Consider the following 25,902-nt stretch of genomic DNA (forward strand, 5'->3'; position numbering starts at 1 on the left):
CTTAGCAATAGGGGCCGCACCTGACGCTAGGATGATCCTAAACTCGACCTGCCTCTCCGGAGGCACTCTGGGTAACTCCTCAGGAAACATGTCAGTGAATTCCGTAACTGCTGGTACCTCTGAAACCTTGGTCTGATCCCTGACATGCATATCCATCACGTACGCTAGATAACTCGCACACCTGTGCTGAATATACTACCAAGCCCAAGCAGCTGAATCAAACCCTGATCCCAATATGGTGCCCTCGCCCTAGATAATCAGTTCTCCCCTACTTAGGGTTCGAACTACCACTAGCTGACCCTTGCAGTTGATCATGACACCGAAGCGACTAAGCTAATCCATACCCACAATCACAAACACATCCTCCATGGGGATCATACTCAAGTGTATCGGAAAGGATACCCCGAAGATCATAACCCAGTACAACACTCGAAGACAAAACACATAGCACTGAGGTATCACTTCATCAAAGATCACGCAGAAGATGGCAACGTGGAGATTCACTTCATGAGGACAGCTGATCAACTGGCAGATATATTCACTAAGGCTTTGCCTGAAGCAAGTTTAAACAAAATCTTACAAGGCCTAGGAATGATGGAACCAGAATCAGTACCAAAATCGTCTTCGCTTCAATAAAGGTAAGAAGCGAAATAGAGCGAACCAAAATGAACCGAACATTCGGTCTATTTTGGGTTCGATCTATTTCGGGTTCGGTTCAACTAAGAACCGAAATGAATCGAACGCTCGGTGTATTTCGGGTTCGGTCCTTCTGAACTTGTTAGCTTCTTTTTCATAGCAAGACAATTTGATTGTATTCTTTTGTACACTCTTTTAAATACTCATTTTTATGTTTCTTTTTATTTTTTTATTTTATTTTCATAAAATCCAAAAATGTTTTTCTTTTTCGTTTTATTAAAATTTTTCACAAAATACAAAAATATCTTTTATTTTATTTTATTTTTATCTAATGCTTCCCTTTGTATAAATGTTACTCTCGATGGTGAAGCTCCAGCAGGTATAACCTCTTTTCTATAAATCAGTTAAGTGTCCCAAGATGCATGCTGCTGCATGTTGACTAAAGCCTCTACAGATTTTGAGTGAAGCCTTAATAACATGATATATACAAATCATGTTTTCCCAAACTAGGTTGTTTCATTCACTTTAATCATGACCCACCTTACTCTTCTCATATTGAGCTTAGAGTTTTCTGCTTGGTCCTTCTTTTATAGCAGAGGTACTTTCGCTTCTTATACCACCTATATCATTTTTACTCATTACACTTCATCTCACTAATGTAACCCTTGAGACTCTCAGCATTTACCACTGAAGTTTATAGTTAAAGAAAAATCTGTGTTAATGATCTTAGTTTCGTGTCACTACGTACTAAGTGAAACCCACAATTCAACACCTTTAATGAATTGATGGTGCACCATTACTATGATAAAGTTCTTGAAGGCAATCTTTTTTTATTTTGAGTGATCCTTCTGAAAAATGTCTATTACCAAGCTTTTTCTTCCCCAAGGACCCAGTTAAGTTTCTTTTTTTTTTTTTTTTTTTTTTGGATTTCTCAATTGTCAACTAGTCACTGAATATGTTACCAACCTACTTGTTTAACAGACTACATTGGTCTCACAAGTACTTCGTTCAGTTTCGGTCTTATATCAAGTATCGAAATCATGAATTTAAGCGAAATCCAATCTTTATAGCTTTAATTAAAAAGATGCCTTTCAATACTTCTTAACAAGTACTTGATCGTTATTTAATGGGAACCCACACAAGCACTTTGAAGTCTCTCTTGACTTTGAAGGAAGAGATTCGTGCCCAGAATCAGTTGCTTTATGTCTTGACAAGACATCACAAATTCCCATAAAAAGTTTGTTTTATTTCTTTATCATTCACACTCTATGCACAAAAATCTTTGATTTTCCAAAATCTAGTTCTATTAACGATGACCTAATTGTTACAACTTCGTTTCTAAAAGTATTCCAGTGATCGATAAAGATAAAGGTGATGACGGTTCATGTATAATATGTGGGTGATATTTGGGATAAAGTTCTTGGCTGAGTCAACAATTATCCAATCGTTTTGACGATTTAAAAAAGGCACTTTTTATGGAAAGGCGCGTAACAGTGAAACGTCCTTTCTCTCTCCTGCGTCATCATCGGGGTTGCCAATTGTTCACTCCGTCACATCAGGAACGGTTTCTAATAAATCCAAGATTCCAGCTGGATATTTCTTTCTCCTACTTGTACGTATAAAAAGAATTGGCACGCTCCTCTTTACTCTTTTATCACTTACAAATTCTCTCAAAGAAAAAGGGCGATTTCTCTCACTGTTCATCTTCTTCTTCTTAAGCTTCATCAATGGCAGAATCATCTTCTGTTCAAGATACATCTGCTCACTCCAACCTTCTCACCATCAAGCCTCAACAATACCTCATCATTGATCTTACACCCTTCATCTATGAACCATACATGATGTAAGTCGTCAAATGTCTCAAGTACTCACCTCTTGTCGCTGCTCTTACAAAGTTCAAAGTTCTTCCCATGACCTGCCTCTCTCACATCTACTCAACCGCTTACTATGACAAGGTTGCTGAGAGGATTCACTTTGAAATTCACAACGAGAAGAACTCCATCTCCAAGAATGGCTTCTGTGCCCTAATTGGTCTTGCTCATGAACCCACTCTGGTAAACCCCGACTCGATTACTACTGGTCAACTATTCTCCATGTTCTACCAAATGGGGTACACAGAAACCCTAGCCACGGTTACCAAATTCAAGAAGTCTTGTCTTCCTCCACAATGGAACGGCCTCTTCACTCTTCTTTTCAAAGGTATCTCAAAGTGTAGCACCGGATTAGATGGAGCAAGCAAGTCATTTATGACTATGCTTTATGGGTTGTATCATGGGGTTACCTTGGACTATGGGGCAGTCATATGGCAACAACTGGTTTGGAGTTTGTATTCTTCATCACGACATTAAGAGATTTCATGTGGTAGGTACTGGTCCATTATTACAAAGTGGGCGATGGATCGTCTCCACGTTCCAATCATGGCAGACTCTCTTCTTTCATCTATCACAACCTTTCACACCACGAAGATCATCGTCACGGATCCTTCCAAGTTTTCCTTCATTGGCTCGATCCCAGCAGCTATGTATGCCTGCGTGTCTGACACAAGCAACGTTATTCAAGAATACAAGAAGCTTCCTTCTTTGGGCCCAAGGGAACTCACTCCTGCCATGATTCGCTCTATCGAGGAAGCAGACAAGCCTGCGAAGAGGGGCAAGAAACTAGAAACACAAAAGGAGGTGAGGGTCACTAAACCAACCAAGGGAGATAAAGGGGGTTAGGTCTCCAAAGTTCAAACACCTAGGAAGCCAAAGTCAGAGAAAGCTGCCCCAGATCAACCTAAGCCGAAGAAAGTCAAGAAACCAGCTCGACGGCTAATTCTTCAATCTTCAAGTGATTCTGACTAAGAGTATGTGCCATCTACTCAACCCACACCTATTCCAAGTGAATCTGACAGCGAAAGCTCAAAGTTCGAGGGTTCGGCGCGTGGTGATACACCGCCTCGCTCGCCTACACCAGAGGTATCTGTTCTGTCCAAAGCCCCTTCTCCTCCACCAGTTTCTGTTCCTGTTTCTATCCCTCCTATTTTTCCCATCACTACATCTCAACCATCCACTACTATTCCCATTTCTGCTCCAATCTTAACTGAAGCTACAACTACCACCACTACTGGAGTTCGAACCAACGTATTTGTTACGGGGATCGTTCTTCAGCACCCACTCCTCCTGTCACAACCGAACCTCCAGTCACAACCGAACCACCTGTCACTACCGAACCTCCTGTAAGTACCACACCACTATCTCCTTCCCAATCCACTGAAACCAACATAGTTCTTAGAGGTGAGGACTTGGAGTTTGATTCCACTTACTTCAGTCCCTACCGTGTCTAAAGTGATGACGATGAAGATGCTCCAGTAACCAAGCGCCATCTCATGGCTGTTACTGAAAAGCTTAATCAGCTGCTTTCCTCCTCCTCCACTAGTGCTTATTCTGAAGCCGCTCTTAAAGCTCTATTCTCTTCGGTTGTTAAAGAGCATGATGCTTCCCTATCTGCTGCAGCAAAGGCTATCGAAGCATCTACTTCTCAATTTCAGAAGGCCTCGTCAGCTGTTGAGGCTTCGACGAAGGAATGCAAAGAAGCGACCGTAAAAGTCGATAAAGTAATTTATGAGGCTCAACTATTCCTTGATTCTTTGCAGGCTGCTGCTCAAAAGAACTCGCAAACAGTAAATGCTTCGGTTGATAATCTTCAGCGCTCTCTTCAAGCTGAAAGGACTAATCTTGAAGCCGCTCGTAAGGTAATTGAAGCTGCCAATGCCACCCTTCACGCTGATGTCAATGATCGTCTGACTCAACTAATGGATGAGTTAGACAAGCGTATATCTCAGCTAAAAATGTAAAACATCAAGCTTCGAACTGTAAGAAACGAGCTTAATGATTTAAAGTTTGAAAGGAAGGTAATTCGAAGCTCTGTAGGTGGCGTTCATTCCATTCTACTTCATCTTCTTGATGCACATGATCCCACTCTGACTATATCCATCATACGCCATTTGTCTGACAAACTTAGACCTGCATTGGATATCCTTAGTCAGATTGAGGGTGTTTTGGTGACTAGTGTCCAGCCAAAACAAGGGGGAGCAGGAAAAACTCAACCTCCTCCCGAACCTAAGTCAACAGCTGAACCGAAGGATAATGAAGTTTCGGTCAGCAAAAGAGCTAAGAGGAAAAAGAAACTTGGTGAAGATGATACAGATAATGATGACGATGATTTTGAAGATACTTTGGGTGAAACTCCCTCTAAGCCTCTTTAGAAAACAAAACTTTCTGACAAAGAGTTTGCAGAAAAGATCTAGAAGGAAACGACTGAGCTGGAGAAGAAGCAAAAAGAAAAGGAGCTCTGGAGAAAAAGAAGTCCATTTTTCCAGAGGGGACCATTGATTTGCTTCAAAGAGATGCTATAGATGAACCGAGTACTCATTGGCTCGAACCTGTCATGTGGTTCGGCCTTGAAAACTCGAAGGATGCGCAGTTTGACATGCCAATCACTCGAAAGGCATTTATCTTTCAATGCTTCAACTCAACTGCTGCCATCCCCTCTCCGGACCCGAAGGTGGATCGGGATCTGTTAGAGTTTTATCTGGAGTTCGCTCAGCCACAGTACCTGACCTGGAGCTCACAGAAGATTACTACTGTCAAGGTGCTAAATCCTTATTCAGACAGGAAGTTCATAAATGTCAAATTTAAAGTGACTCGAGGCTCTGAAGGCTCGGTTCATAATTTCTCCCTGGCTGATCTGCCGAACCTCAACCCTAACGACTAGATACTCCTCAAAACCATTTTGCTGTCGAATCCTTAGGAGTATCAGCCGATAATAGACCATATCAAGGGAATACTTGTTTGCTACACTCATGAAGTAGCAAATATGGATCAAGAAATCGCCTCGGCTATTCACAAGCAAACCACGATCAAACCATTGGGAAGAGCTGGTGGTATAAACTCAATGATCAAGGGGAAAATTGACTCAAAATATCACACTGTGATGTTTCTCAGGGGCAAAGGTCAAAAATGCATGTTCGCTCTTGTTGACAACCACCTGTTTTCAACTGCTTGCTTGGAACATATTTTAAAGATCATTCAGAGGTGTAATCAGAACTCATCAGCCGACAAGAAGTTTTTCACTAACATGCTGAGATGGTATATTCAATTTCGGCAGACTCTTCTTGCTATCATTCCTTGGCCGTTCAAAGTTGTGAAGACAGTTAAGCCTACTCAAAAGAAATAATCTCTCGCCTCATTTGACGCAAAGGGGGAGATTGTTGGGCTAATAGTGTTGCGTCATGGGCTCGGTCCTTAGCCCAGTTTTGGTAGCCGGTTTGGGCCTGTCCTTAGCCCAGTTTTCCTCTAGGGTTTTAGTATTTAAGGTGCATGCATGCATCATTAGTCAAAAACACTTTTATTATTTTTCTCATCAGTATTGTAAACCCTAGCTCGCCTCTACAGTGGAAGTTCTTCATCGAGCTATGCTGAGGCGTAACTATATTTGAATCATAAGCTTTACTTTGATTCTATACTATGTTCAAAATTGTATTGTGTTTGAATTGTTTGTTCTTCATCAATATACCTATGAAAGATCTAAACAATCTGAGATTTGTTCTCATCATTGATCTTTGGATATCAGTTCTCACTCCTGATTCCTTGCTTTCTCATCTGCTTCGTCAAGGATCATATGGAATGCTCTTGCCTTAGACTTTGGCGGCACATTTGTCTTTGTAGCCCCTTCTTGTTGGATTAATGTCTAAGTCCGTCACTATAATTGGTAAGACTTGACCCGACCCGGCATGGTCCATTTGGGTTGCATACCATCATGCACTTGGATAGACTATAATGAGAGAAATAAGACACTTATGGTTATTAATATATTATAAGTTCTAGTATATTAATAATAAGAATAATAAGATTATTTAATTAATATTGATCAACAATTAATCTAGGATTAATTAAGTGATCAAAAGAAGACTAATTAAATATATGGGTTGATTGTGTAAATCATCCATACTTGTATAGTGGGCTAATGCTCCATGGATAATCAAGTTGGGCTAAAACCCATAGGATGGTCCATGGATTCCCCATGGTGTATTTGTACCCATGGATCATGGAAATGAAAGGCCATGTCAATTTGGGTTTACATGGTGTATCCCTAACTATATAAGCATCTTATTCTTGACCAAAATCAGCCACTAGAGTGTGAAGTAAAAGGGCTAGCCGATTTCATGAGTTGTAGAATTCTCTCAAGTTATTCTAAGTGTTTTGGTGATTGTGATTCCATTTGAGGCTTCCACACTATTGGGGCTATGCACTCAAGCTTCATGAAGACTTTCTACATCAAAGAGGTATGTATTCTATCTTGTTACACTCATTGTTTTGTATGCTAGATTAGGATTATACCTTGGATGTTCTTATTTGTATGTATAATAGAGAAAACATAGATCCAAGGTATTTAGGGTTGCATGTACACTTAGGAGTGTTAGAATGCTCAAAACCCAACAGTGGTATCAGAGCCTAGGCTTGTTTTCTATTATACTTGATGCAAATTGCTGAAAAATGTTGAAAGACTCGATTTTCTGGCTTTCTGGGCACTGGACTCGCCGAGTCCACTGATGAACTCGCCGAGTCCATGAGTAAAATCATCCTACTCGCCAAGTAGGTTCATGCACTCGCCGAGTAGGAGCCCCAGACAGCATATTTCCGAGGTTTTTGGCTAGAAATGGACTAGGAACATTACCCTAAGCTGTTTTTGAACTTATAAACTTGTTTTTGATGTGGTAATGTTCATGCTAATCCATTTTCAAAGATAATTGTCAATAGATTCATGTTTTGAATTAGTTTAGTGATTAGGCTAATTACATGAAAAAGTTTGATTTGAATTATCTTGTTCTTATGAGTTGCTTAGATTAATAGAAAGTTGAGTGAAATAGTTGTTTTCAATCCAAATTAATCTAAGAGATGATTCTAAAATGTGTTTTTGTAACCTGTCCTCAAGTTATATGAAAAGTCACATTTAAGTTTCATAAAACTCATAAAAGTTGGCAATGGTTACAAAAGATGAAGAGTCTTGTCCTTAAGTTATGGAGGTTCAAGAGTCACTTCATTAATAAATAAATAAATTAAGTGTAACCTTAATTAATTTCATAAGTTATAAAATAAAGAAAAGTTAATTCTTTTATTAGTTTAAAGTCTTCCATAACTTGTCCTCAAGTTATGGAACTTGAAGAGTTTTTGGATTAAAACTACTTTAAACACATAAGTTATGGAATTAATTAGTTTTGAATAGTATCAAAACTTGCCCTCAAGTTTTGGAATTTGAAAAGTTTTCACTTATGAATACTTTAATTCCAAGTTAGCCCTTAGAATTTTAAAGAATTAAAATTCAACCCTTATACTTTATAATATTATAAGTTAATAATATATATATATATATATATATATATATATATATATATATATATATATATATATATGTATAAGAGTAAAGTCAGTCTTACCGCTAGTACGCCTCATTCACGAAGCCGGTCTATAAGGTGGGTATAAGGTTGTTGCCTATAAAATGGCAACTTAATGGGTGTCCACTCTCACCCACCGCTTGCTTGACTGGTGGAGGGTCGTTAGCCGAACGGGTTTGACAGGACTAGAATTCTCCCTTCATTAAAAGTATTAATGATAATACTAAGTAACTAAACTCTTAATAATACCCAATCTTAGTTACTTAGGAAAATGTGAATAAGGTGCTAATCCATGAAATTACACTTTGCACTTTGTTTAAGTCGGTTAGTGGAGCGTGTGTGGTTAACCGACACATTAACGCATATTTAACAAGGTAGGCAAAGGGTAACTTAATGTTTATCATAGTATCGATGGAGCGTGTGTGGTTAACCGGCACATCGATTAAGGGGTAAACACTTAAGGGTACCAAGTAATTTGCATGGTTACTTCACACCTTGTTTTGTGATCCTCGGCATCCCAGTCACAAAACCTGAAGGGCACACTCGAGATTGAAACATGCCTTTGAACAGTTCAATGAATCTCAAAGATCTAGGAGTTTCAAATCCAATTAAAACCTAATTATACATTTCGTTTATCTTTGTGGAAATTGGTGAATCGTCATTCACCTACCTTCAAATACTTTATAGCTTGGATTACGGCATCCCTCTTCTAAGTTATAAAATAGTTTGTTGGGTCCTAGCCTTAATATTTCATATTGGGTGTCATATTAAGGACTTTAAAAATCAACTTTCTTGAATATCTCCCAAAATCATGTCTAGTTTAGACATTTATGATCTTCCCAAATCTCTTGAAACAAGCTTTCCTAAATGAAGATGATGTCCCTTGGAAATCATAGTTCTTTCACCTCCTCCAATTATTCTCCCTAACCCACATGTTCTTAAAAAAGTTTAAGGTCACTCAAGCCCTATTGGCAAGGCAAGGTCTAGGTGTGGTCACATCTTGGAGATGTAGTCACATATTGACAAGCCGGGAGAGTTGGGTGTCAAAGTCTTGAGAAAGTTGGTGGTTCAACTACTTTCTAAGTCACATAGTGAGTTCTTTTGGAACACCTATGAAACAGACTATGACAAGACCCTTAATGATCTTATCTGTTTGCTAAGATCAACTTCCTAAAACTTTATGGATATTGACAATAGTGACACAGGAAATCCAGAAAAGCATTCTCTTCCTAATGGAAAGGGATCGACCATAGTCAACTCGGTTGGCCAAATGGTAAAGAGGAAAAGCTAAGTCCATGATAGTCCCGTGTACCATTATCAAAGGGTCCATATGTTTATATTGCCAAAGAAAGGGGCATTGGTTGCGAAGCTGCCAAAATTTACCTAAGGATGTTAAAGTCAATAAGTTTGACTCTACTTCAGGTAAAGTCCACTATCTAACTCTGTTAAGTTTCTATTTTGAGATTCTTGATACATGATGTGACTAGGTCACATGGTGATGTTTTAAGAATCAAAGAAAAGTGAAGAAACTTAAAGAAAGAATATGCTGAATCTGATCGCATAGATGGATTTCTATCGCGTAGCTTGAAGATCGGATTCTTGAGCTACTTCTTAGGAGTTATGAGATATTGCTTAGGAATAGATAACAATAAGTTTTCATATGGATTGTAAGGATAAGTTTTTCCGCAAAGTTATAAAATAATAGAAAATTTTTGATTTTATTTATTTTAAAATATCCTTACAATGGCATTTGAGGAAAAATTGTTGCTTATATGATTCCATTAATAGCAAGAGTGGAAATATGAAATTGATTCTTTCATTTGTGGTAATGTCTAAATTTACCAAATAAGGAAAGATTCTCATCACCCAAGTTTCAATTGGACCAGAACTTGGAATCATGCAAGTTGTATAGCATGATGAATGAGAACTTTCAAGTATTGGAAAAATTAAGACTAATTACTTGGTCACATGGATGTGTGAGTCAAGTAAAGTACTAAGGGATCGAGTACACATTCTTGTGCACTGATTAAGTCCACCACAAAAGATTGATAAGACTATTCGTCATAGTTTACTAAAGCTCAGTAAATATGATTATACTTACAAGCTTAAGTGTAACTCTGAGACATTGGAAAAGGTTCCAATGTATGGCAGAGCGAATAAGAAGAATCAAATTAGGCAGAAGGATAAAAGTTTCTCAAATCTAAAAAATGGGAGAGTACTTTAGTATCAATTTTGTGATCATCTTAATGATTAAGAAACCATATCAAAATTAGTTCTCTAAGGGAGTCTTAGTGCATTCTTATGACTAAGAAGAGGGAACTGGAATTGTTGAAATGGTTAAATCAAGAAGATGAGTCATACTTCGTTCCAATACAAGTCTTAGAGTCATACTCCAAGATTGTAACTTGAGTGACATGTCTCAAAGAAGGTTTAAAACACTTGTCAAATGTAAGAGTAAAAGTTTTCTACTCTTGTACATTTGAAATTGGTAAGTTGTGATGTTTTGGATAAAACAAAGACCAACTTAGGCCAATTGTGTGAAGTGTTTGTCTTGGTTAGAACCCACGCTATCTCTTGGATGTTTGACAAGGGAGTCTTGTAGGTCAAGAGGATAGTGGGAGTCTTAAAAGGTCTTGAAAGTCTCAAGAACTAATCAAGAATAGAACCTGAAGTTCTTCACTAGCACACGACTTGAGGTTTATAACCTATCGTGTTGACATATTCTGTGCCCATTCCAGTTAAAGTTGGCTTTGCATATGAGTTCTTAGAGTTCTCAATTGGTTGCTTAACAACTTAGAAGCAATGGTAGGCCCTTAAGCTGCCAGGTGGCAAGAAATTAAAGATTGAGTTCAATCCATATGAGTTTGGATTTGTCATTATCCTTGTCTTGTGACTATGGTTTTGATAATTCACATGGATAAGAAAACATACACCATTAAATCTAAGTGTCATAAGGTTTCTCTCCGATTCATGAAAATGATGGTGAGGAAACACTTTCACTAAGTAGATTTTATCTAGATAGAAATTATGATATTTGCATTCTCAGAGTCGTTAGTGGAGCGTGTGTGGTTTACCAGCACACTAACCTGGACTTGTGAGAAATGGCAAAGGTCAAAACAATCAAGACTATGATTACGGCATCCCTTTTCATAGTTCTTGAAATTGTTTAGACACACCCATGAGCTATCTAAGGGGAGGTGTATGTTTTTGATAAAGTTTCATCAAAACAATCTAGTATCAGAATTCTGAACTTTGGTAAGAAAGTCAATGAAGTATTGATTTCTAGAAGTCCAGGTGATTTCTGAGAACATGTCAAAGCTAGTGGGAGCATAAGTGTTATGCTAATAATCATCATGTTAGTGGGAGCATGATAATTATGATAAGTATTGCAAGCTAGCAATGTTAATTATAGAAAACAAAAGTTTTAATTGGGAAAGAGTTGTTTTGCTATAATTAAGGGAGAGGAAATTATACTTCATCTCAAATCTATAAGCTTAGATCGTGAGGTTTTAATCATTTAGTCAAGGAAATATATATGAATTTCATGTTGGAATGGCTCAACATAAGGAAATTCTGTATATGGGTCCATTATTTGCGTTCTAAAATTCGATTATGATTACGGCATCCCTTTTCATAATCTGAATTATGAGAACTTGGCAAATTGAAATGGAAATGTTATAGCAAAAGACTGGTTTAGTCTTTATGTGAGACATCATTAATCGTGTCCCATATGCTTCGGATATAGGATCGATTACATGTGCTATATTCATCCTTTCTAAAATTTTCCAAATGCCTGGGGCATTAAGAAGGGAAAAGGTTTAGAACTGGATATGACTAAAAGGATTAAACAATTGTCGTGGACAATCTAAGGTTTACCAAAGATTGGTTGCTCAAGGACAGTTGGAAGTATAGTGATAATTCTTGAAGGACCATATTGACATAATCTGTAAGGAGGCAACTCTTGTTTAGAAGTGATAGTCAAAATGGAATTTGGAAATGTTTCAAAGTTAGAAATTTCAATATGTGTAAGATTAAGGAAACTTAATGCAAGAAGGATGTTTCCAAGGAGTTGATCTCCTTTGGAATGCTCTGTAATATTTGTTGTCAAGTCTTTATGACTTTGTGCATAATCATTACAAGAGGATCAATGCATATAAGTTTAGAATCTAACAGATTTCAGTAAATGGCATAAATTTAGAATTCTTGCATTTACAGTAAAGATTTGGGAGTGTGAAAAGAGAATCGTTGAAGTTATGTTCAATTGATCTAGTTCACAAAGTAAAGATCATAGACAAACATAGTATGCATACTTGGTGTGTGGCATGACTAGTGTTTAAGAAAACATAGTGTACATGCTTGGAGCATGGGACAACTATTGTTTTAAATTCAAGAATAAAGTTGATAGCTGAAACAGTATACAATGAATAATGTGTAATCATATGGTGATAAATAAAAGGTGTTTTATTTATGTTCATAGGGTTTGATACCATATTGGATTCAATTATTATTGTGTTTCACTTTGCATGTTTTGACTTCCCGAATAAACTAGGTTATTCTTCCGGAATGACTAAGTTATTCAAACCATCCACAGTCGGTCATATGTTGGAAGTAGATATGAATTAAGACTGTCATGAGTTGGCTTTTAGAGGTCTAAGGTGTTGGACAAAGGGCTACAACACTCATGAGTGCTCATAAGTTCTGAGTATTGGATTCAACCCGCGCTCATTGGAATCACTTCATGGATTTTATCACGAGTGATCATGAGACGATAATATCTTATATTCTTCAAACCTAGAGATATGAGTTGTTACTATGAGTTGATAGTACATTGATTGCACGAAAACGCATTTGGTAACTCAGTGCTATAAAATGTGCCTTTGTGTATGATTTAACAAGTAGTAGAACAAGCCATATGAGTCGAAGTTTATCCGTTCCTTTTACCTTCGGGATAAAAGCGATATCTGTGGTCCCCTCGATGATTTGATGATGACAAATGGAAGTGCTCGGCCGGGCCAGGACTGATTTGATTTGTTCAATTAGTCAGTCTTCATAAATCGAAAATCGGGAAACAACAAATGGACAGAGAGAATGATTATAATCCATGTCTCAGTCCATATGATATCTAGAATGGAGGAATATACGATCCCTTATCTAATGGACAAGTCATTGACAAAGGTCAGAGTTCATCTACAAGGTCAGAGTTCGACAAAAGCTTTTGAGAGCTACGATTGCCAGTTGGTTCCTGAAGTCATACGCAATAATAGTTTTAGACTTATCCAAGTGGGAGACTGTTGGATTAATGTCTAAGTCCATAACTATAATTGGTAAGACTTGACCCGACCCAGCATGGTCCATTTGGGTTGCATACCATCATGCACTTGGATAGACTATAATGAGAGAAATAAGACACTTATGGTTATTAATATATTATAAGTTCTAGTATATTAATAATAAGAATAATAAGATTATTTAATTAGTATTGATCAAGAATTAATCTAGGATTAATTAAGTGATCAAAAGAAGACTAATTAAATATATGGGTTGATTGTGTAAATCATCCATACTTGTATAGTGGGCTAATGCTCCATGGATAATCAAGTTGGGCTAAAACCCATAGGATGGTCCATGGATGCCCCATGGTGTATTTGTACCCATGGATCATGGAAATGAAAGGCCATGTCAATTAGGGTTTACATGGTGTATCCCTAACTATAGAAGCATCTTATTCTTGACCAAAATCGGCCACTAGAGTGTGAAGTAAAAGGGCTAGCCGATTTCATGAGTTGTAGAATTCTCTCAAGTTATTCTAAGTGTTTTGGTGATTGTGATTCCATTTGAGGCTTCCACACTATTTGGGCTAGGCACTCAAGCTTCATGAAGACTTTCTACATCAAAGAGGTATGTATTCTATCTTGTTACACTCATTGTTTTATATGCTAGATTAGGATTATACCTTGGATGTTCTTATTTGTATGTATAATAGAGAAAACATAGATCCAAGGTATTTAGGGTTGCATGTACACTTAGGAGTGTTAGAATGCTCAAAACCCAACACTTCTATCTTGGGGCAGTCTTGCATGAAGTGCCCTTCCTCATTACATTCATAACACACCCTTTTGTTGAATGTACACTCGTTCGCGTAATGCCCATGCTTCCCACACTTAGAACAAGTCACCTCCTCACTGCATTTTCCAGAGTGTTTCTTTTTGCACTTCTCACACTGTATTTCTTCACTTCCTCCTCCTCCAGACTTCGAAAATTTTCTCTTCTCGTTGGACCTTGAAGATCCTTCAAACCTTCTCTTCTCGCCAAATTCGACCTTGTTGGCAGCTCTACTCTTGAGCATCTCTTCAACAAACTTAGCAGCCCAGATAGCCGCCTCAAGTGTAGGTGCCTGGCGTACTGGCACAACATATTCCCATCGTAGTCCCTTTTTTTACTTATCGACTTTCGTTAACTCGCTAGGGACAATGCGCAAAGCAAGTTCCATCTTGTCGGTGAAAGAATTGGTGTATTCGTCAAAAGACATGCTGTCCTTCTTCAATCTTAGGAATTGGTTCTCTAGCTCTAGCAGATTTTGGGTTGAGTAGAACTTTTGTTTGAAATACACCAGGAATGCTGCCCAAGTCAGTTGCAGTGGCTCATTGGGGCTCAAGATCTTTCCCAAGGTGTTCCACCAGTGAATAGCGCCACCCCTAAACTGACGAATTGCATATATCGTTTGTAGGTTGCCTTTGCATCCACATGTTATGAAAGCCAAATCCATCTTCGAGATCTAGTCTACAACTCCGATTGGATCCTCTTCCCAGTAAAAGTTGATGGTTTGCAAGTCATGAAGTCTTTTTACTTGCACCCGTTTATTTCAATTCCTTCGTCTTGGTTATTTCTCCTAACCACTGACGGTTCTTCTGGACCAACGGTTCTACTATAGTTACCTTCTACTGCCTGACCTTCATTCAGCTTAGGTTGTTCAACAGGCATTGTAGGTTCATTCCGATTCTGTTGAAGTAAATGCCTTGTTTCTTCCATTTGACAATCCAACATCATTTGGATCATTGCTTGCACTTCGGCCATCGTGATTGGCTCAGGTGCAGCTACCACTACATGTAGTTTCCCAATCACTTGGGGTTGAGGTTGTTGATTCCTATTTCCATTCGTATTCCGTAACCCTCTCCGGGTTCTTTGCATTTCGATCTATACACCAAATCAGACGTTTGTTGTGTAATGACGAGAATTAAGATATGAAAGATTTTAGTTACGATTGACGTGTAAACCTCCTATCACTCCGAAAAGTTACATGTCAGTTCTAATACTGTATTTAAACGTTTAGAAATCTGAACACATAAAGTTTCCAGATCCAGTCGGGAACAGACCATAGACCCGATCGTACATTTAGCATCATAAAGCATCATAAATCATTTAGCACATAAAAAGCATGTTAGGCATTTTCCCTAAATTAGCTAGTGTTTGTGTCTATTTAGGTGTATTACCTAAATTTTATTAGACACACTCCTCACGATCATCACTTAGCATTCTAAGTTTAAGTCTAGAAATAAATCTATATTCCTAGCTCGCTTAAACTAATGCTCTGATACCAACTATGACATCACCATTTTTCCGGCCAGAAAAGACTGGTTTTGTTTATGCTTTATAAAAATTAGAGTACCTCTTTTAATAAAAATGCTGCGGAATTTGTTCCCAGAAAAACCTGATAAATGTGTTATCAAAGCATTTTCGAAGAAATATATTTTAGTCCTTTTAAAACTTTGGGATGTCATAGTCAATACAAAAACATAAGCATAAACAGAATTTACATTCATTTACACTAATGATCTACATCTCTTTTAAATCTCTCAGTGTAAGGTAGCTTCATATCGACACCTGCGATGCAAATAAGCTTGAGTGGGTCAGGTTGGGAAACCTGGTGAGTACATAGGGTTTTCAACCCACATTAATATAATTATTTTCTTTAATCGTCAAACAATTAACCCAATTACCCATCCCCATTATCTTATTTATTCTTAAGGGTTTACCCTAAGAATCAACTATTCCTCGTTCATTCATTCCTAAGGATTATCCTAAGGAATATGCACGAAGTCCATCGTTGCCAATGACACAACTGTCAATATTATCTATTAAGCAAAGCTGCCAATATTATGATTTAGGCGCATCTGCCAGAATTATGACATTCTCTATTAAGCGTAGCTGCCAATATTGGCATTTGGGCACAGCTGCTAGGATGTTTAGAGTAGATCAAAAACATCTACAGGTTCTGGCGTAGCTTCCAATCCTCATCTATATGGTACAAGGTCCATTGTTGCCAATGTTTACTTATAGGGAACTATGTCCATACTGCCAATGTTCCTCTATGTAAACTTTCATTCCTCATCAGTCATCTACCCATGTTTTACCCAACATATTTTGCAGATACAAAATACATATATACAGTTTAAATTATTTAAAACATGTATAAAATCGTTCATCCCGCATAGATAGCAAGTATATATGTTATATGCACACATAGCACGTATTTACATGAAATACTTCATATCTAAGTGTAAGATGAAAGTAATTATGTACTTACTTGTGAAAGTGACCACTCGAAATTCAAGCAGCGCTTCGCTTCTTAACAATATGATTACCTTTCGATGAAACCTAATATTATTACCACTACATTTTAGTCTAATATTTATTTCGACTAATTATTAGTCTAGATTCATCATTAACTCAGAGTCTACTTCATGATCTATCTAGTAAGGATCAGCCAGGCACGACAGTTGGGAGGCATGACCATTTCAGCATATAGCTTTTATGAAATCCAACAACCAAACCCAACGTGACCATTCTAGACACCTCTTCCATAAGTAGTTCAATCAGTATAATGACTTTGAATCACTAATAAATTTTATTTATAGGTTCATAATATCAATATTATAAGCTATATTTAAAGTAGGGTAGCATAACTTACTTACCTAGGAGTTGGGCTCTGCAGGGGCAGAACTTCGTCACTGAATCTTTCTAAGAAAGATTCTTGCAGCGCTTCAACACTCACCATACTATACTAAAAACTACAGAAAAAGAAGTAGAATCACGAGGGACCGAAATGCTCGGGGGATAAGAAGAGAAAGACTCTTTAATCAAGAAAATGGTGCGTGAAATATGAGAGCCTAGAGGCTCTTATTTATAGTAATTGAATTTTCAAAAACCACCCTCTATATTTATATAAATTACTAAACACCCCTTTATAATACTATTTTAAATAGATTTAATGATATTTTTACTAAACTAATGTCAAAAGTACTCAACACTAGTCTTATAACGACCGCATCGTCGATACCTTTCTAGCGATATTTACATATGTATATATATGTATACGTATATATGATTTACGCTTTATTTTAATATGTAAATGTGCTATTAAAAATTATAAATCGTTCATACGAACTCCGTTTTTGACGTTCTTTATATCCACATGTAGCTATCAACGAGATCTACAACTTTCGTGTGACCCCGTCGGCTAATTTTTAATTTATATTTTTGTCCATATTTTTATAAAATTAAATAAATTTGCTAAAATCATAACTCTGTCGTACGGACTCCTTTTTAGCATTCTTTTTCTCAAAATTCCTATTTTAAGGAGTACTACGATTTTTATTTTGGTCGCATTAGCTAAAAGTCAATTATTCTCTTCGTAGCTTTTTACGCCGTACATTCGTTGTGTGCGGCTGACTGTTATATCTTATAAAAAATCATAACTAATTCATACGGATTCGGATTTTGACGAAATTTATATTTTCGGGATCGGGACGAGGTATACTTCCTAAATAATATATATATATATATATATATATATATATATATATATATATATATATATATATATATATATGTTACGGCACACTTATTTTTACGGTTTACGGACGATTCAACTGATTTTTTCCAATTTTATTATATTATAATAATCATGAAACATATAATATTCAAATAATTATTTTTTATTACGTCAAATATGTTACAATTATTAACCCTAACTATTACGTTGGTTAAAATTATTTATCCTAGAGAATACAAAAAAAAATCATTTTAACGCTTATTATATTTTAATTGACTAGCCTGAATCTGAGGGTGTTACAATTATCCCTCCTTAGGATGATTACGTCCCAGAATTATCAACGAAATAGGGCTTGTATAATGACTCCACACGTTATCTCTTCATCCTTGGTCATAATCGTAACTTCTATGTTCCTTCAAATTAATATCTAACTCTTGGACCTCTTTAAATGCAGGCGATGCTCGATCTCGAACCTGCTCTCTACCTCATGTTAGAATTTGAATCATGACCTTCAAGTCACAATATTGATCCTTATTGGAGACTCCTTCTTCTTCTTAACAAACTTAAGATAAATTATTTGATTTCCACAATAGACCGATGGGTAACGTTCTAATAATCTCTCATCGTATGTTGCAAGGCTTAGAATCAGGTCTCTCAAAGTCAAATTTCAGGACGGAATATACCTTCCTTCATGTCCTAATGTGATATAATCACCTTTTAGTATGTAGCACTTCTAGCTACAAGTTTCTTGCGTTAACAGCGATCGCGATACTTCTAATGATCACTTTGATTATCTTTCATTCCAATCTTCTGGCTTAACTCAAATGCTACATTGATCTTGTTTCTCTGAACCTCGTAACATACTCTTCTTAGTCAGACTCGATTTGATATGACCACTAGGGTCGAAATAACAATCATCTCCTTAGTCATCACTGAAACAATGGTGACGACTTACATGAACAAAACAAAATCAGTTACTGGCTTCTTGGTAACCTTGTGACTTTCCCTTATCCATGCGTGAGTCATGTGCTTCCGGTAGTATAGGCCTCTACTACCATTCACATTTACTCATACTCGTCCTAAGTATTATCTCATAGTTTTCCAAGTCACCATAAAAGAATTTTACATAATCATTTAACACATCAGGTAACAAAATCAAGGTTTTATATTATTTCTTGAAACGGTTACATATGTGTTCAAGTTAACCCTAGACTATGCCTCTAATAGGCTACATCATATGATACTATCCGCATGGCTACTTAATAACTTGATCTTCACATATCAGTTCTCACTCCTGATTCCTTGCTTTGTCATCTGCTTCATCAAGGATCATTTGGAATGCTCTTGCCTTCGAATTTGGCGGCACATTTGGCTTTGTAGCCCCTTCTATCTTTGGGCAGTCTTGCTTGAAGTGCCCTTCCTCATTACGTTCGTAACACACCCTTTTGTTGAATGTACACTCGTTAGCGTAATGCCCATGTTTCCCACACTTGAAACAAGTCACCTCCTCACTGCATTTTCTAGAGTGTTTCTTTTTGCACTTCTCACACCATCTTGCTTCACTTCCTCCTCCTCCAGACTTTGAAAATTTTCTCTTCTCGTTGGACCTTGAAGATCCTTCAAACCTTCTCTTCTCGCCAAATTCGACCTTGTTGGCGGCTCTACTCTTGATCATCTCTTCAACAAACTTAGCAGCCCAGATAGCCGCCTCAAGTGTAGGTGCCTGGCGTACGGGCGCAACATATTCCCATGGTAGTCCCTTTGTATACTTATCGAATTTATTTAGCTCGTCAGGGACAATGCGTAAAGCAAATTCCATCTTGTCGGTGAAGGAATTGGTGCATTCGTCAATAGACATGATGTTATTCATCAATGTTAGGAATTGGTTCTCTAGGTCTAGCAGATTTTGGGTTGAGCAGAACTTTTGTTTGAAATGCACCAGGAACACTACCCAAGTCAGTTATAGTGGCTCATTGGGGCTCATGATCTTTCCCAAGGTGTTCCAACAGGGAACAACGCCACCCCTAAACTGACGAACTGCATATATGGTTTGTAGCTTGCCTTTGCGTCCACATGTTATGAAAGCCAACTCCATCTCCGAGATCTAGTCTATAACTCCGATTGGATCCTTTTTCCCAGTAAAAGTTGATGGTTTGCAAGTCATGAAGTCTTTGTACTTGCATCCGTTTCTTTCAATTCCTTCGTCCTGATTATTTCTCCTAACCACTGACGGTTCATCTGGACCAACGGTTCTACTATAGTTAGCTTATTCTAACTGACTTTCATTCAATTTAGGTTGTTCAACAGGCATTGTAGGTTCATTCCGATTTTGTTGAAGTAAACACCTTGTTTCTTCCATTTGACGATCCAACATCATCTGGATCAATGCTTGCACTCCGGCCATCGTGATTGGCTCAGGTGCAACTACCACTACAGGTACTTTATCAATCACTTGAGGTTGAGGTTGTTGATTCCTATTTACGTTTGCATTCCGTACTCCTCTTCGGGTTCTTTGCATTTCGATCTATACACCAAATTAGACGTTTGGTGTGTAATTACGAGAATTAAGATATGAGAGATTTTATTTATGATTGACGTGTAAACCTCCCTATCACTCTGAAAAGTTACATATCAGTTCTAATACTATCTTTAAACGTTTAGAAATCTGAACACATAAAGTTTCCAGATCCGGTCGGGAATAGACCATAGACCCGGTCATACATTTAGCATCATAAATCATTTAGCACATAAAAGCATGTTAGGCATTTTCCTTAAATTAGCTAGTGTTTGTGTCTATTCAGGTGTATTACCTAAATTTTATTAGACACACTCCTCACAATCATCACTTAGCATTCTAAGTTTAAGTCTAGAAATAAATCTATATTCCTAGCTCGCTTAAACTAATGCTCTGATACCAACTGTGACATCACCATTTTTATGGCCAGAAAAGACTGGTTTTGTTTATGCTTTATAAAAATCAGAGTACATCTTTTAATAAAAATGCTGCGGAATTTGTTCCCAGAAAAACCTGATAAATGTGTTATCAAAGCATTTTCGAAGAAATATATTTTAGTCCTTTTAAAACTTTGGGATGTCATAGTCAATACAGAAACATAAGCATAAACAAAACTTACATTCATTTACACTAATGATCTACATCTCTTTTCACTACTAGAAAAACAGCCTTTTACGACGCTCATTGCGCGTCGTAAAAGGCTCAGACGACGCGCAAATGCGCGTCAAGGAAGGCCCTGTCATAAAGAGAGACGACGCGCTTTTGCGCGTCGACTATAGACGACGCGCATTTACGACGCTCATTTATGACGCGCAATTACGACGCACGTGTACGACACGCAATGCGTATCAAGAAAGGCCCTGTCATAAAGGAAGACGACACGCATTCGCGTGTCGTAACCTTACGACGCGCGTGTTAATGACACGCAATGCGTATCAAGAAAGCCCCTGTCAAGAAAGGCCGTGTCATAAATAAAGATGACACACATTTTTGCGTATCGTAAATTTAAATGTTTAAAAAATAAATTTATATATTTATTGATTTTTAAATTAAATTTGCATTTAATTTCTTATAATAGAAATAAAATACCATATACAAAAAATACAATCCATTGCATAGTATAAAATAAAATTTCATACTCAAAAAATAAATTGCACAAGTTATAATGTCATATAAAGAATCATTCAAATGTTAAACAAAAATTATACATTGCTAACATGTGTTATACATTCCTATAAAACTAAAAAATAATCATACAACTCTGTTTCTTACTGGAAAGGAATGCCAAACATGATTACAAGTCTCCCTTAATCTTGATTACTCACCTGCTTAAGTAGAATGTTGTTATTGAAAAGGTTACCTAGCAACAGAGAAAAACACAACACCTCTCCCATAATCACAACATCATTTACAGAAAAAGGGTTGTCAATTACTTTCATTAATACTTTCATTCAATCACAAAAATATTAAATAAAAGGGTGAAAAGAATAACATACTTTTGATAAGTTGATCTCCCTTAGAGTAAACACAGCTAAAGCATTGAACAAGACCTTATTTCAAAATTTTGTAAATACACAAATCATGATACCTGATATTGGAATACACACTTTGAGACATGAATTAATACAAGTAAATTAACTTGATATTGGAATACACACTTTGAGACATGCACCATTCAGACCACCATCCAGACCTTCACCCAAACACATGACCAATGATATACAAACACATGACCAAGGGTTGCATGATAACAAGATCTTCTAGAGCTTCTACTTTGTCTAATGATAAGGTGTTGTATATATAACATATCAACATCCTCAAACTCATCAAAATCCTCCTACAGATGAAATGGTTTGTGGTGGTTTTACTGTTAGATGCTTTGTGAAAAGTGAAAACCACAAGATTCTTTTATCCTGAATTTGACAAGGTGGTATAATGGAGAGAACCTCAAAGAAACTATTGAGAAAATGTGAAAAGGAAAAAAGTATATGATGACCTGATTTCGTTCCACATAGTCACCAATGAAGTCCTTAACATCATTGACTTGTTCAGGGCTCAATTCATCATTATCCAACCTCGATTTGAGATTCCAGCTCAGACACCTAACCAATAATACGCATTGTCATATATAATGTCTAAATAGGTAACCAACGACTAAGACATGCTTGAGAGGGAAGAGTAAGAAGAAAGGAATACAAATGGAAAGATAAATGACCTTCTTACCCTTCGAAAAAGATTTGTTTAATAATATATTAACTGTTAACATATTAAATAAAAACAATAAAAAATAAAACAAAATAAAATAAAATAGAGTTCACCTTTTTGTTCAACAACTTCAATAAATTGATGAGCTTCTTCAAAGATCTGACTGATGTCTGCTTCTTCTTCATCATCTATATGTTCATGTTCATCATCACAACCCGTTTTTTATTAAATAAAAAAGGAAAGATTAATTAATCACTTACAAAAAAGTTTTGATACTCAAACAAATCTGCCCGTTGAGATTCAGCCTGCCCGATTTCATTAGAACACAAACACAATCTGGACAAGAATTACTCTCACTGCCCTCAAAAAACCCTGAAGTGAATAAAATGTTCCATAAATAATAATAATAATAATAATAATAATAATAATAATAATAATTAATAATAATAATAATAATAATAAACTTTGTAGTACCTGCATAGCTATATGTTGTTGAGCTTGGGCCATAATGGTCTCCTGTTCAGATTTCATCTGCCCGCTGCAGTAAAATAAAGAGCACCAAAAACATCAGATTTATCATAAACTTGTTCATAATAATAAAGCCCACATGGACTGAGAAAAATTTTAATTAATAATAATAATAATAATAAAGGATATTTTAAATAAAAACCTGATGGTTGCACGTCTGACTGTGAGTGTTTTATCCCCTATTTTTAAGCCATTAAGTGCAGCACAGGCAACGTCTGTGGCTGCTTGATCCTGAAAATAACCCCCAAATATTTTATATTTATTGGAAGAAAGAATAACTGAAAATAATGCCCTTTTTTTAAATTAACTTAGGACAAGGTGCAAAAATGTTTAAAAACTAAGAATATTTACAGATTCATATTGTTTAATTTAAAGACAAAAAGGGTGATAATTACCTCATAGACACATAAACCATATCCTTTAGAGTTTCCAGTATCTCTATCCTTCACAAGATCAAACCCACGTAGCGGTCTGAATCAATGAAATTCCTTAAACTTTCATTTTGTAAAAATATTTAAAAAAAATCATAAAATTATAAAACTACATACCCAAAGGATTCTAGCAGCTCTCTTATCTGTACCTCAGTAAAGTAATACGGTAAACCCCCAACAAATATACGATCAGGTCCTTCAGCTCCACCAATACCACTAATTACACCAAAAAAAATCAGATTCACAATAACAAAGAGGGGCAAAAACGTCTTTTTAACTCTCATTTACCCAGGGGTAAGCCCAACAGCAGCTAAATTAAGGTTTGGATTTGGTTGACTGGGGCACCACCACGATAACCACCACCACCACCACGTCTATGGTTCTATTACCAAAGACTACCTAGAAAAGATTCCAGAAAAATTAATAATGAAGAAACTATAGGAAGACTGAAGATCAGAACAAGAACAAGATCAAATCATGGTCCTGTATTTGAGTAATAAATAACTTCCTTTCCCAAAATTTTAAAATAAAAAATGATAAAACAAACCTCAAGAAGCTTTGGCTCACTGCTGGAATGAAGATAATGAGACACTCTGTCCTTTTCTCTTTTTAAGCACTCCCCTGCCTGAAATTCCCAAAAAGATTCTTGCATTTTACAAAATATAATCTTTAAATATAAGTTTACTTTCAAGATCTAAAAGGGTATTAGATGTATACTTTGAACATATAATCTGGACAAGAATCTTCTAGAATCCAGTTGGAAGCCTTGCGTGAATAATATGCTGCTGTATCATTAAGCATGGATGGAATGGAATCAGGAATAGTAATTACATTCCATGGTCATGTAGGAATGGAATAAATTTCATATGAATGCTATGTAAATACAAATTATAGTTTTGACTCTGATGTATATGTTATTTAGTTATAACTAGCTTAGATCTATTCGTAAGTGAGATTAAAGATCCTTACATTTGTCTCCAGATGATAAACTTGTTTCTCAGAATCTGAACTAGTAGTTGTTATTCTTGGAGTTGGATCTGATGACACATCATATTTGGGCTTACCTCTGTAAGCAGAACTAGTAGTTCCTTCTTCCTGTTATGTAAATGTTATCCAATGAAGGAAGGAGTGACAAAGAATGTCAATAATAAATATGGTGAAACAACAGTTACCTGTGACAAAAAGATCAGTAACTCCTTGAATTCTAGCATGGTGTGGCCTCCTAGAATGGAATCAGGATTCAAAGCGAGATTCCCATGATATTTCAACCCAACCACCGCTCCTGGAAAACAGTGATCACTTATATTCAAAGTCGTATCTATAACTTGATAACGAGACAATTGCGTGAGAATACGGTTATATTTATGGGCAAACCAAGGCTGGTAATCGGTAACCATGAAATGTACACTAGATCCAAAATGGCGAGCTGTGATGAAAAGTGGGATCACAATTTCGCTGATTTCATGGAATAGGTTTCCAATTAGGCCAAATGAGAATACGATAACAGGGACGTTGTGGGTATAATTACAATTTACAGGTGTTGTCGTTTTCATCTTCTGTAAAACTACATGAACAGGTGTGATTCCAAATAGAAAACAAATTGACCACAAGATTAGGAAAAAACTCATTTAAGAAACCAGCTGGAATATGAGTCCAACCGTATCATAGAAAAGAACATTGTCCAAACAAAGTTATAAATTTAATGAGTTTGAAGATGGATACCTGTGAGCGAGATATAAAATCATAGATATCCAAGACATTGAGCAGCTACCAATTCCCTTATATCATGTTCTTTGTAATCCCTAATATCATCACACGTTCAAACCCCCTCCCTTAAAAAACACATTTGGAATTCTTGGTGAATAGTAAATTTAAATAAAATATAGAAAACTTTATAGAATGGGGTAGAGAAACAAAAAGCATATGTCTACCCGTTTCTTTTGGTGTGTGGGATACGAGAACTTGTATGAGAGTTTATACTCCATAAATCCCATGGAAATCAGGCTTTCAATAGAATTTGAGACCCATCCCCTTCGGCCATATTTACAAAAGAGAAAACATCAAAAGTGGGGGCGATTTCAACAAACAACAAACAAAACCTGCAATTTCAAAAAGAAAATTATATATAAGAAAGATAGAAAACCGAAGGAAACAGTGGTATGGGGAACCTCTCATGGGCGTACTGGATTTATCGTTAAACCCATTAACAAGCACTTTGATGTCTCCATCTTTGCCACTATCAAACCTACCACCACAATATTTAGGGTTTTGACTTAGGGAGAATATATGGACGGTGGTCAATGATGATGTTACGATGCCT

The 25,902-nt window shown here is 36.6% G+C and overlaps 2 long non-coding RNA genes across 2 annotated transcripts; both read right to left on the reverse strand.

Annotated features, from left to right (window-relative positions):
* Window positions 1-22,033: 22,033 nt before the first annotated feature.
* LOC111904581 (uncharacterized) lies at window positions 22,034-23,393 on the reverse strand. Its single transcript, XR_008231156.1, has 4 exons — window positions 23,294-23,393; window positions 23,098-23,161; window positions 22,737-22,995; window positions 22,034-22,520 (listed from the first exon to the last, which is right to left on the reverse strand). It is a non-coding gene; the product is annotated as an uncharacterized LOC111904581 (long non-coding RNA).
* Window positions 23,394-24,551: 1,158 nt separating this feature from the next.
* LOC111913453 (uncharacterized) lies at window positions 24,552-25,801 on the reverse strand. Its single transcript, XR_002857539.3, has 4 exons — window positions 25,514-25,801; window positions 25,305-25,414; window positions 24,755-24,864; window positions 24,552-24,677 (listed from the first exon to the last, which is right to left on the reverse strand). It is a non-coding gene; the product is annotated as an uncharacterized LOC111913453 (long non-coding RNA).
* Window positions 25,802-25,902: the final 101 nt, after the last annotated feature.

The sequence above is a fragment of the Lactuca sativa genome, chromosome 1 (assembly GCF_002870075.4).
Source record: "Lactuca sativa cultivar Salinas chromosome 1, Lsat_Salinas_v11, whole genome shotgun sequence".
In the NCBI taxonomy this organism is placed as follows: domain Eukaryota; kingdom Viridiplantae; phylum Streptophyta; class Magnoliopsida; order Asterales; family Asteraceae; genus Lactuca; species Lactuca sativa.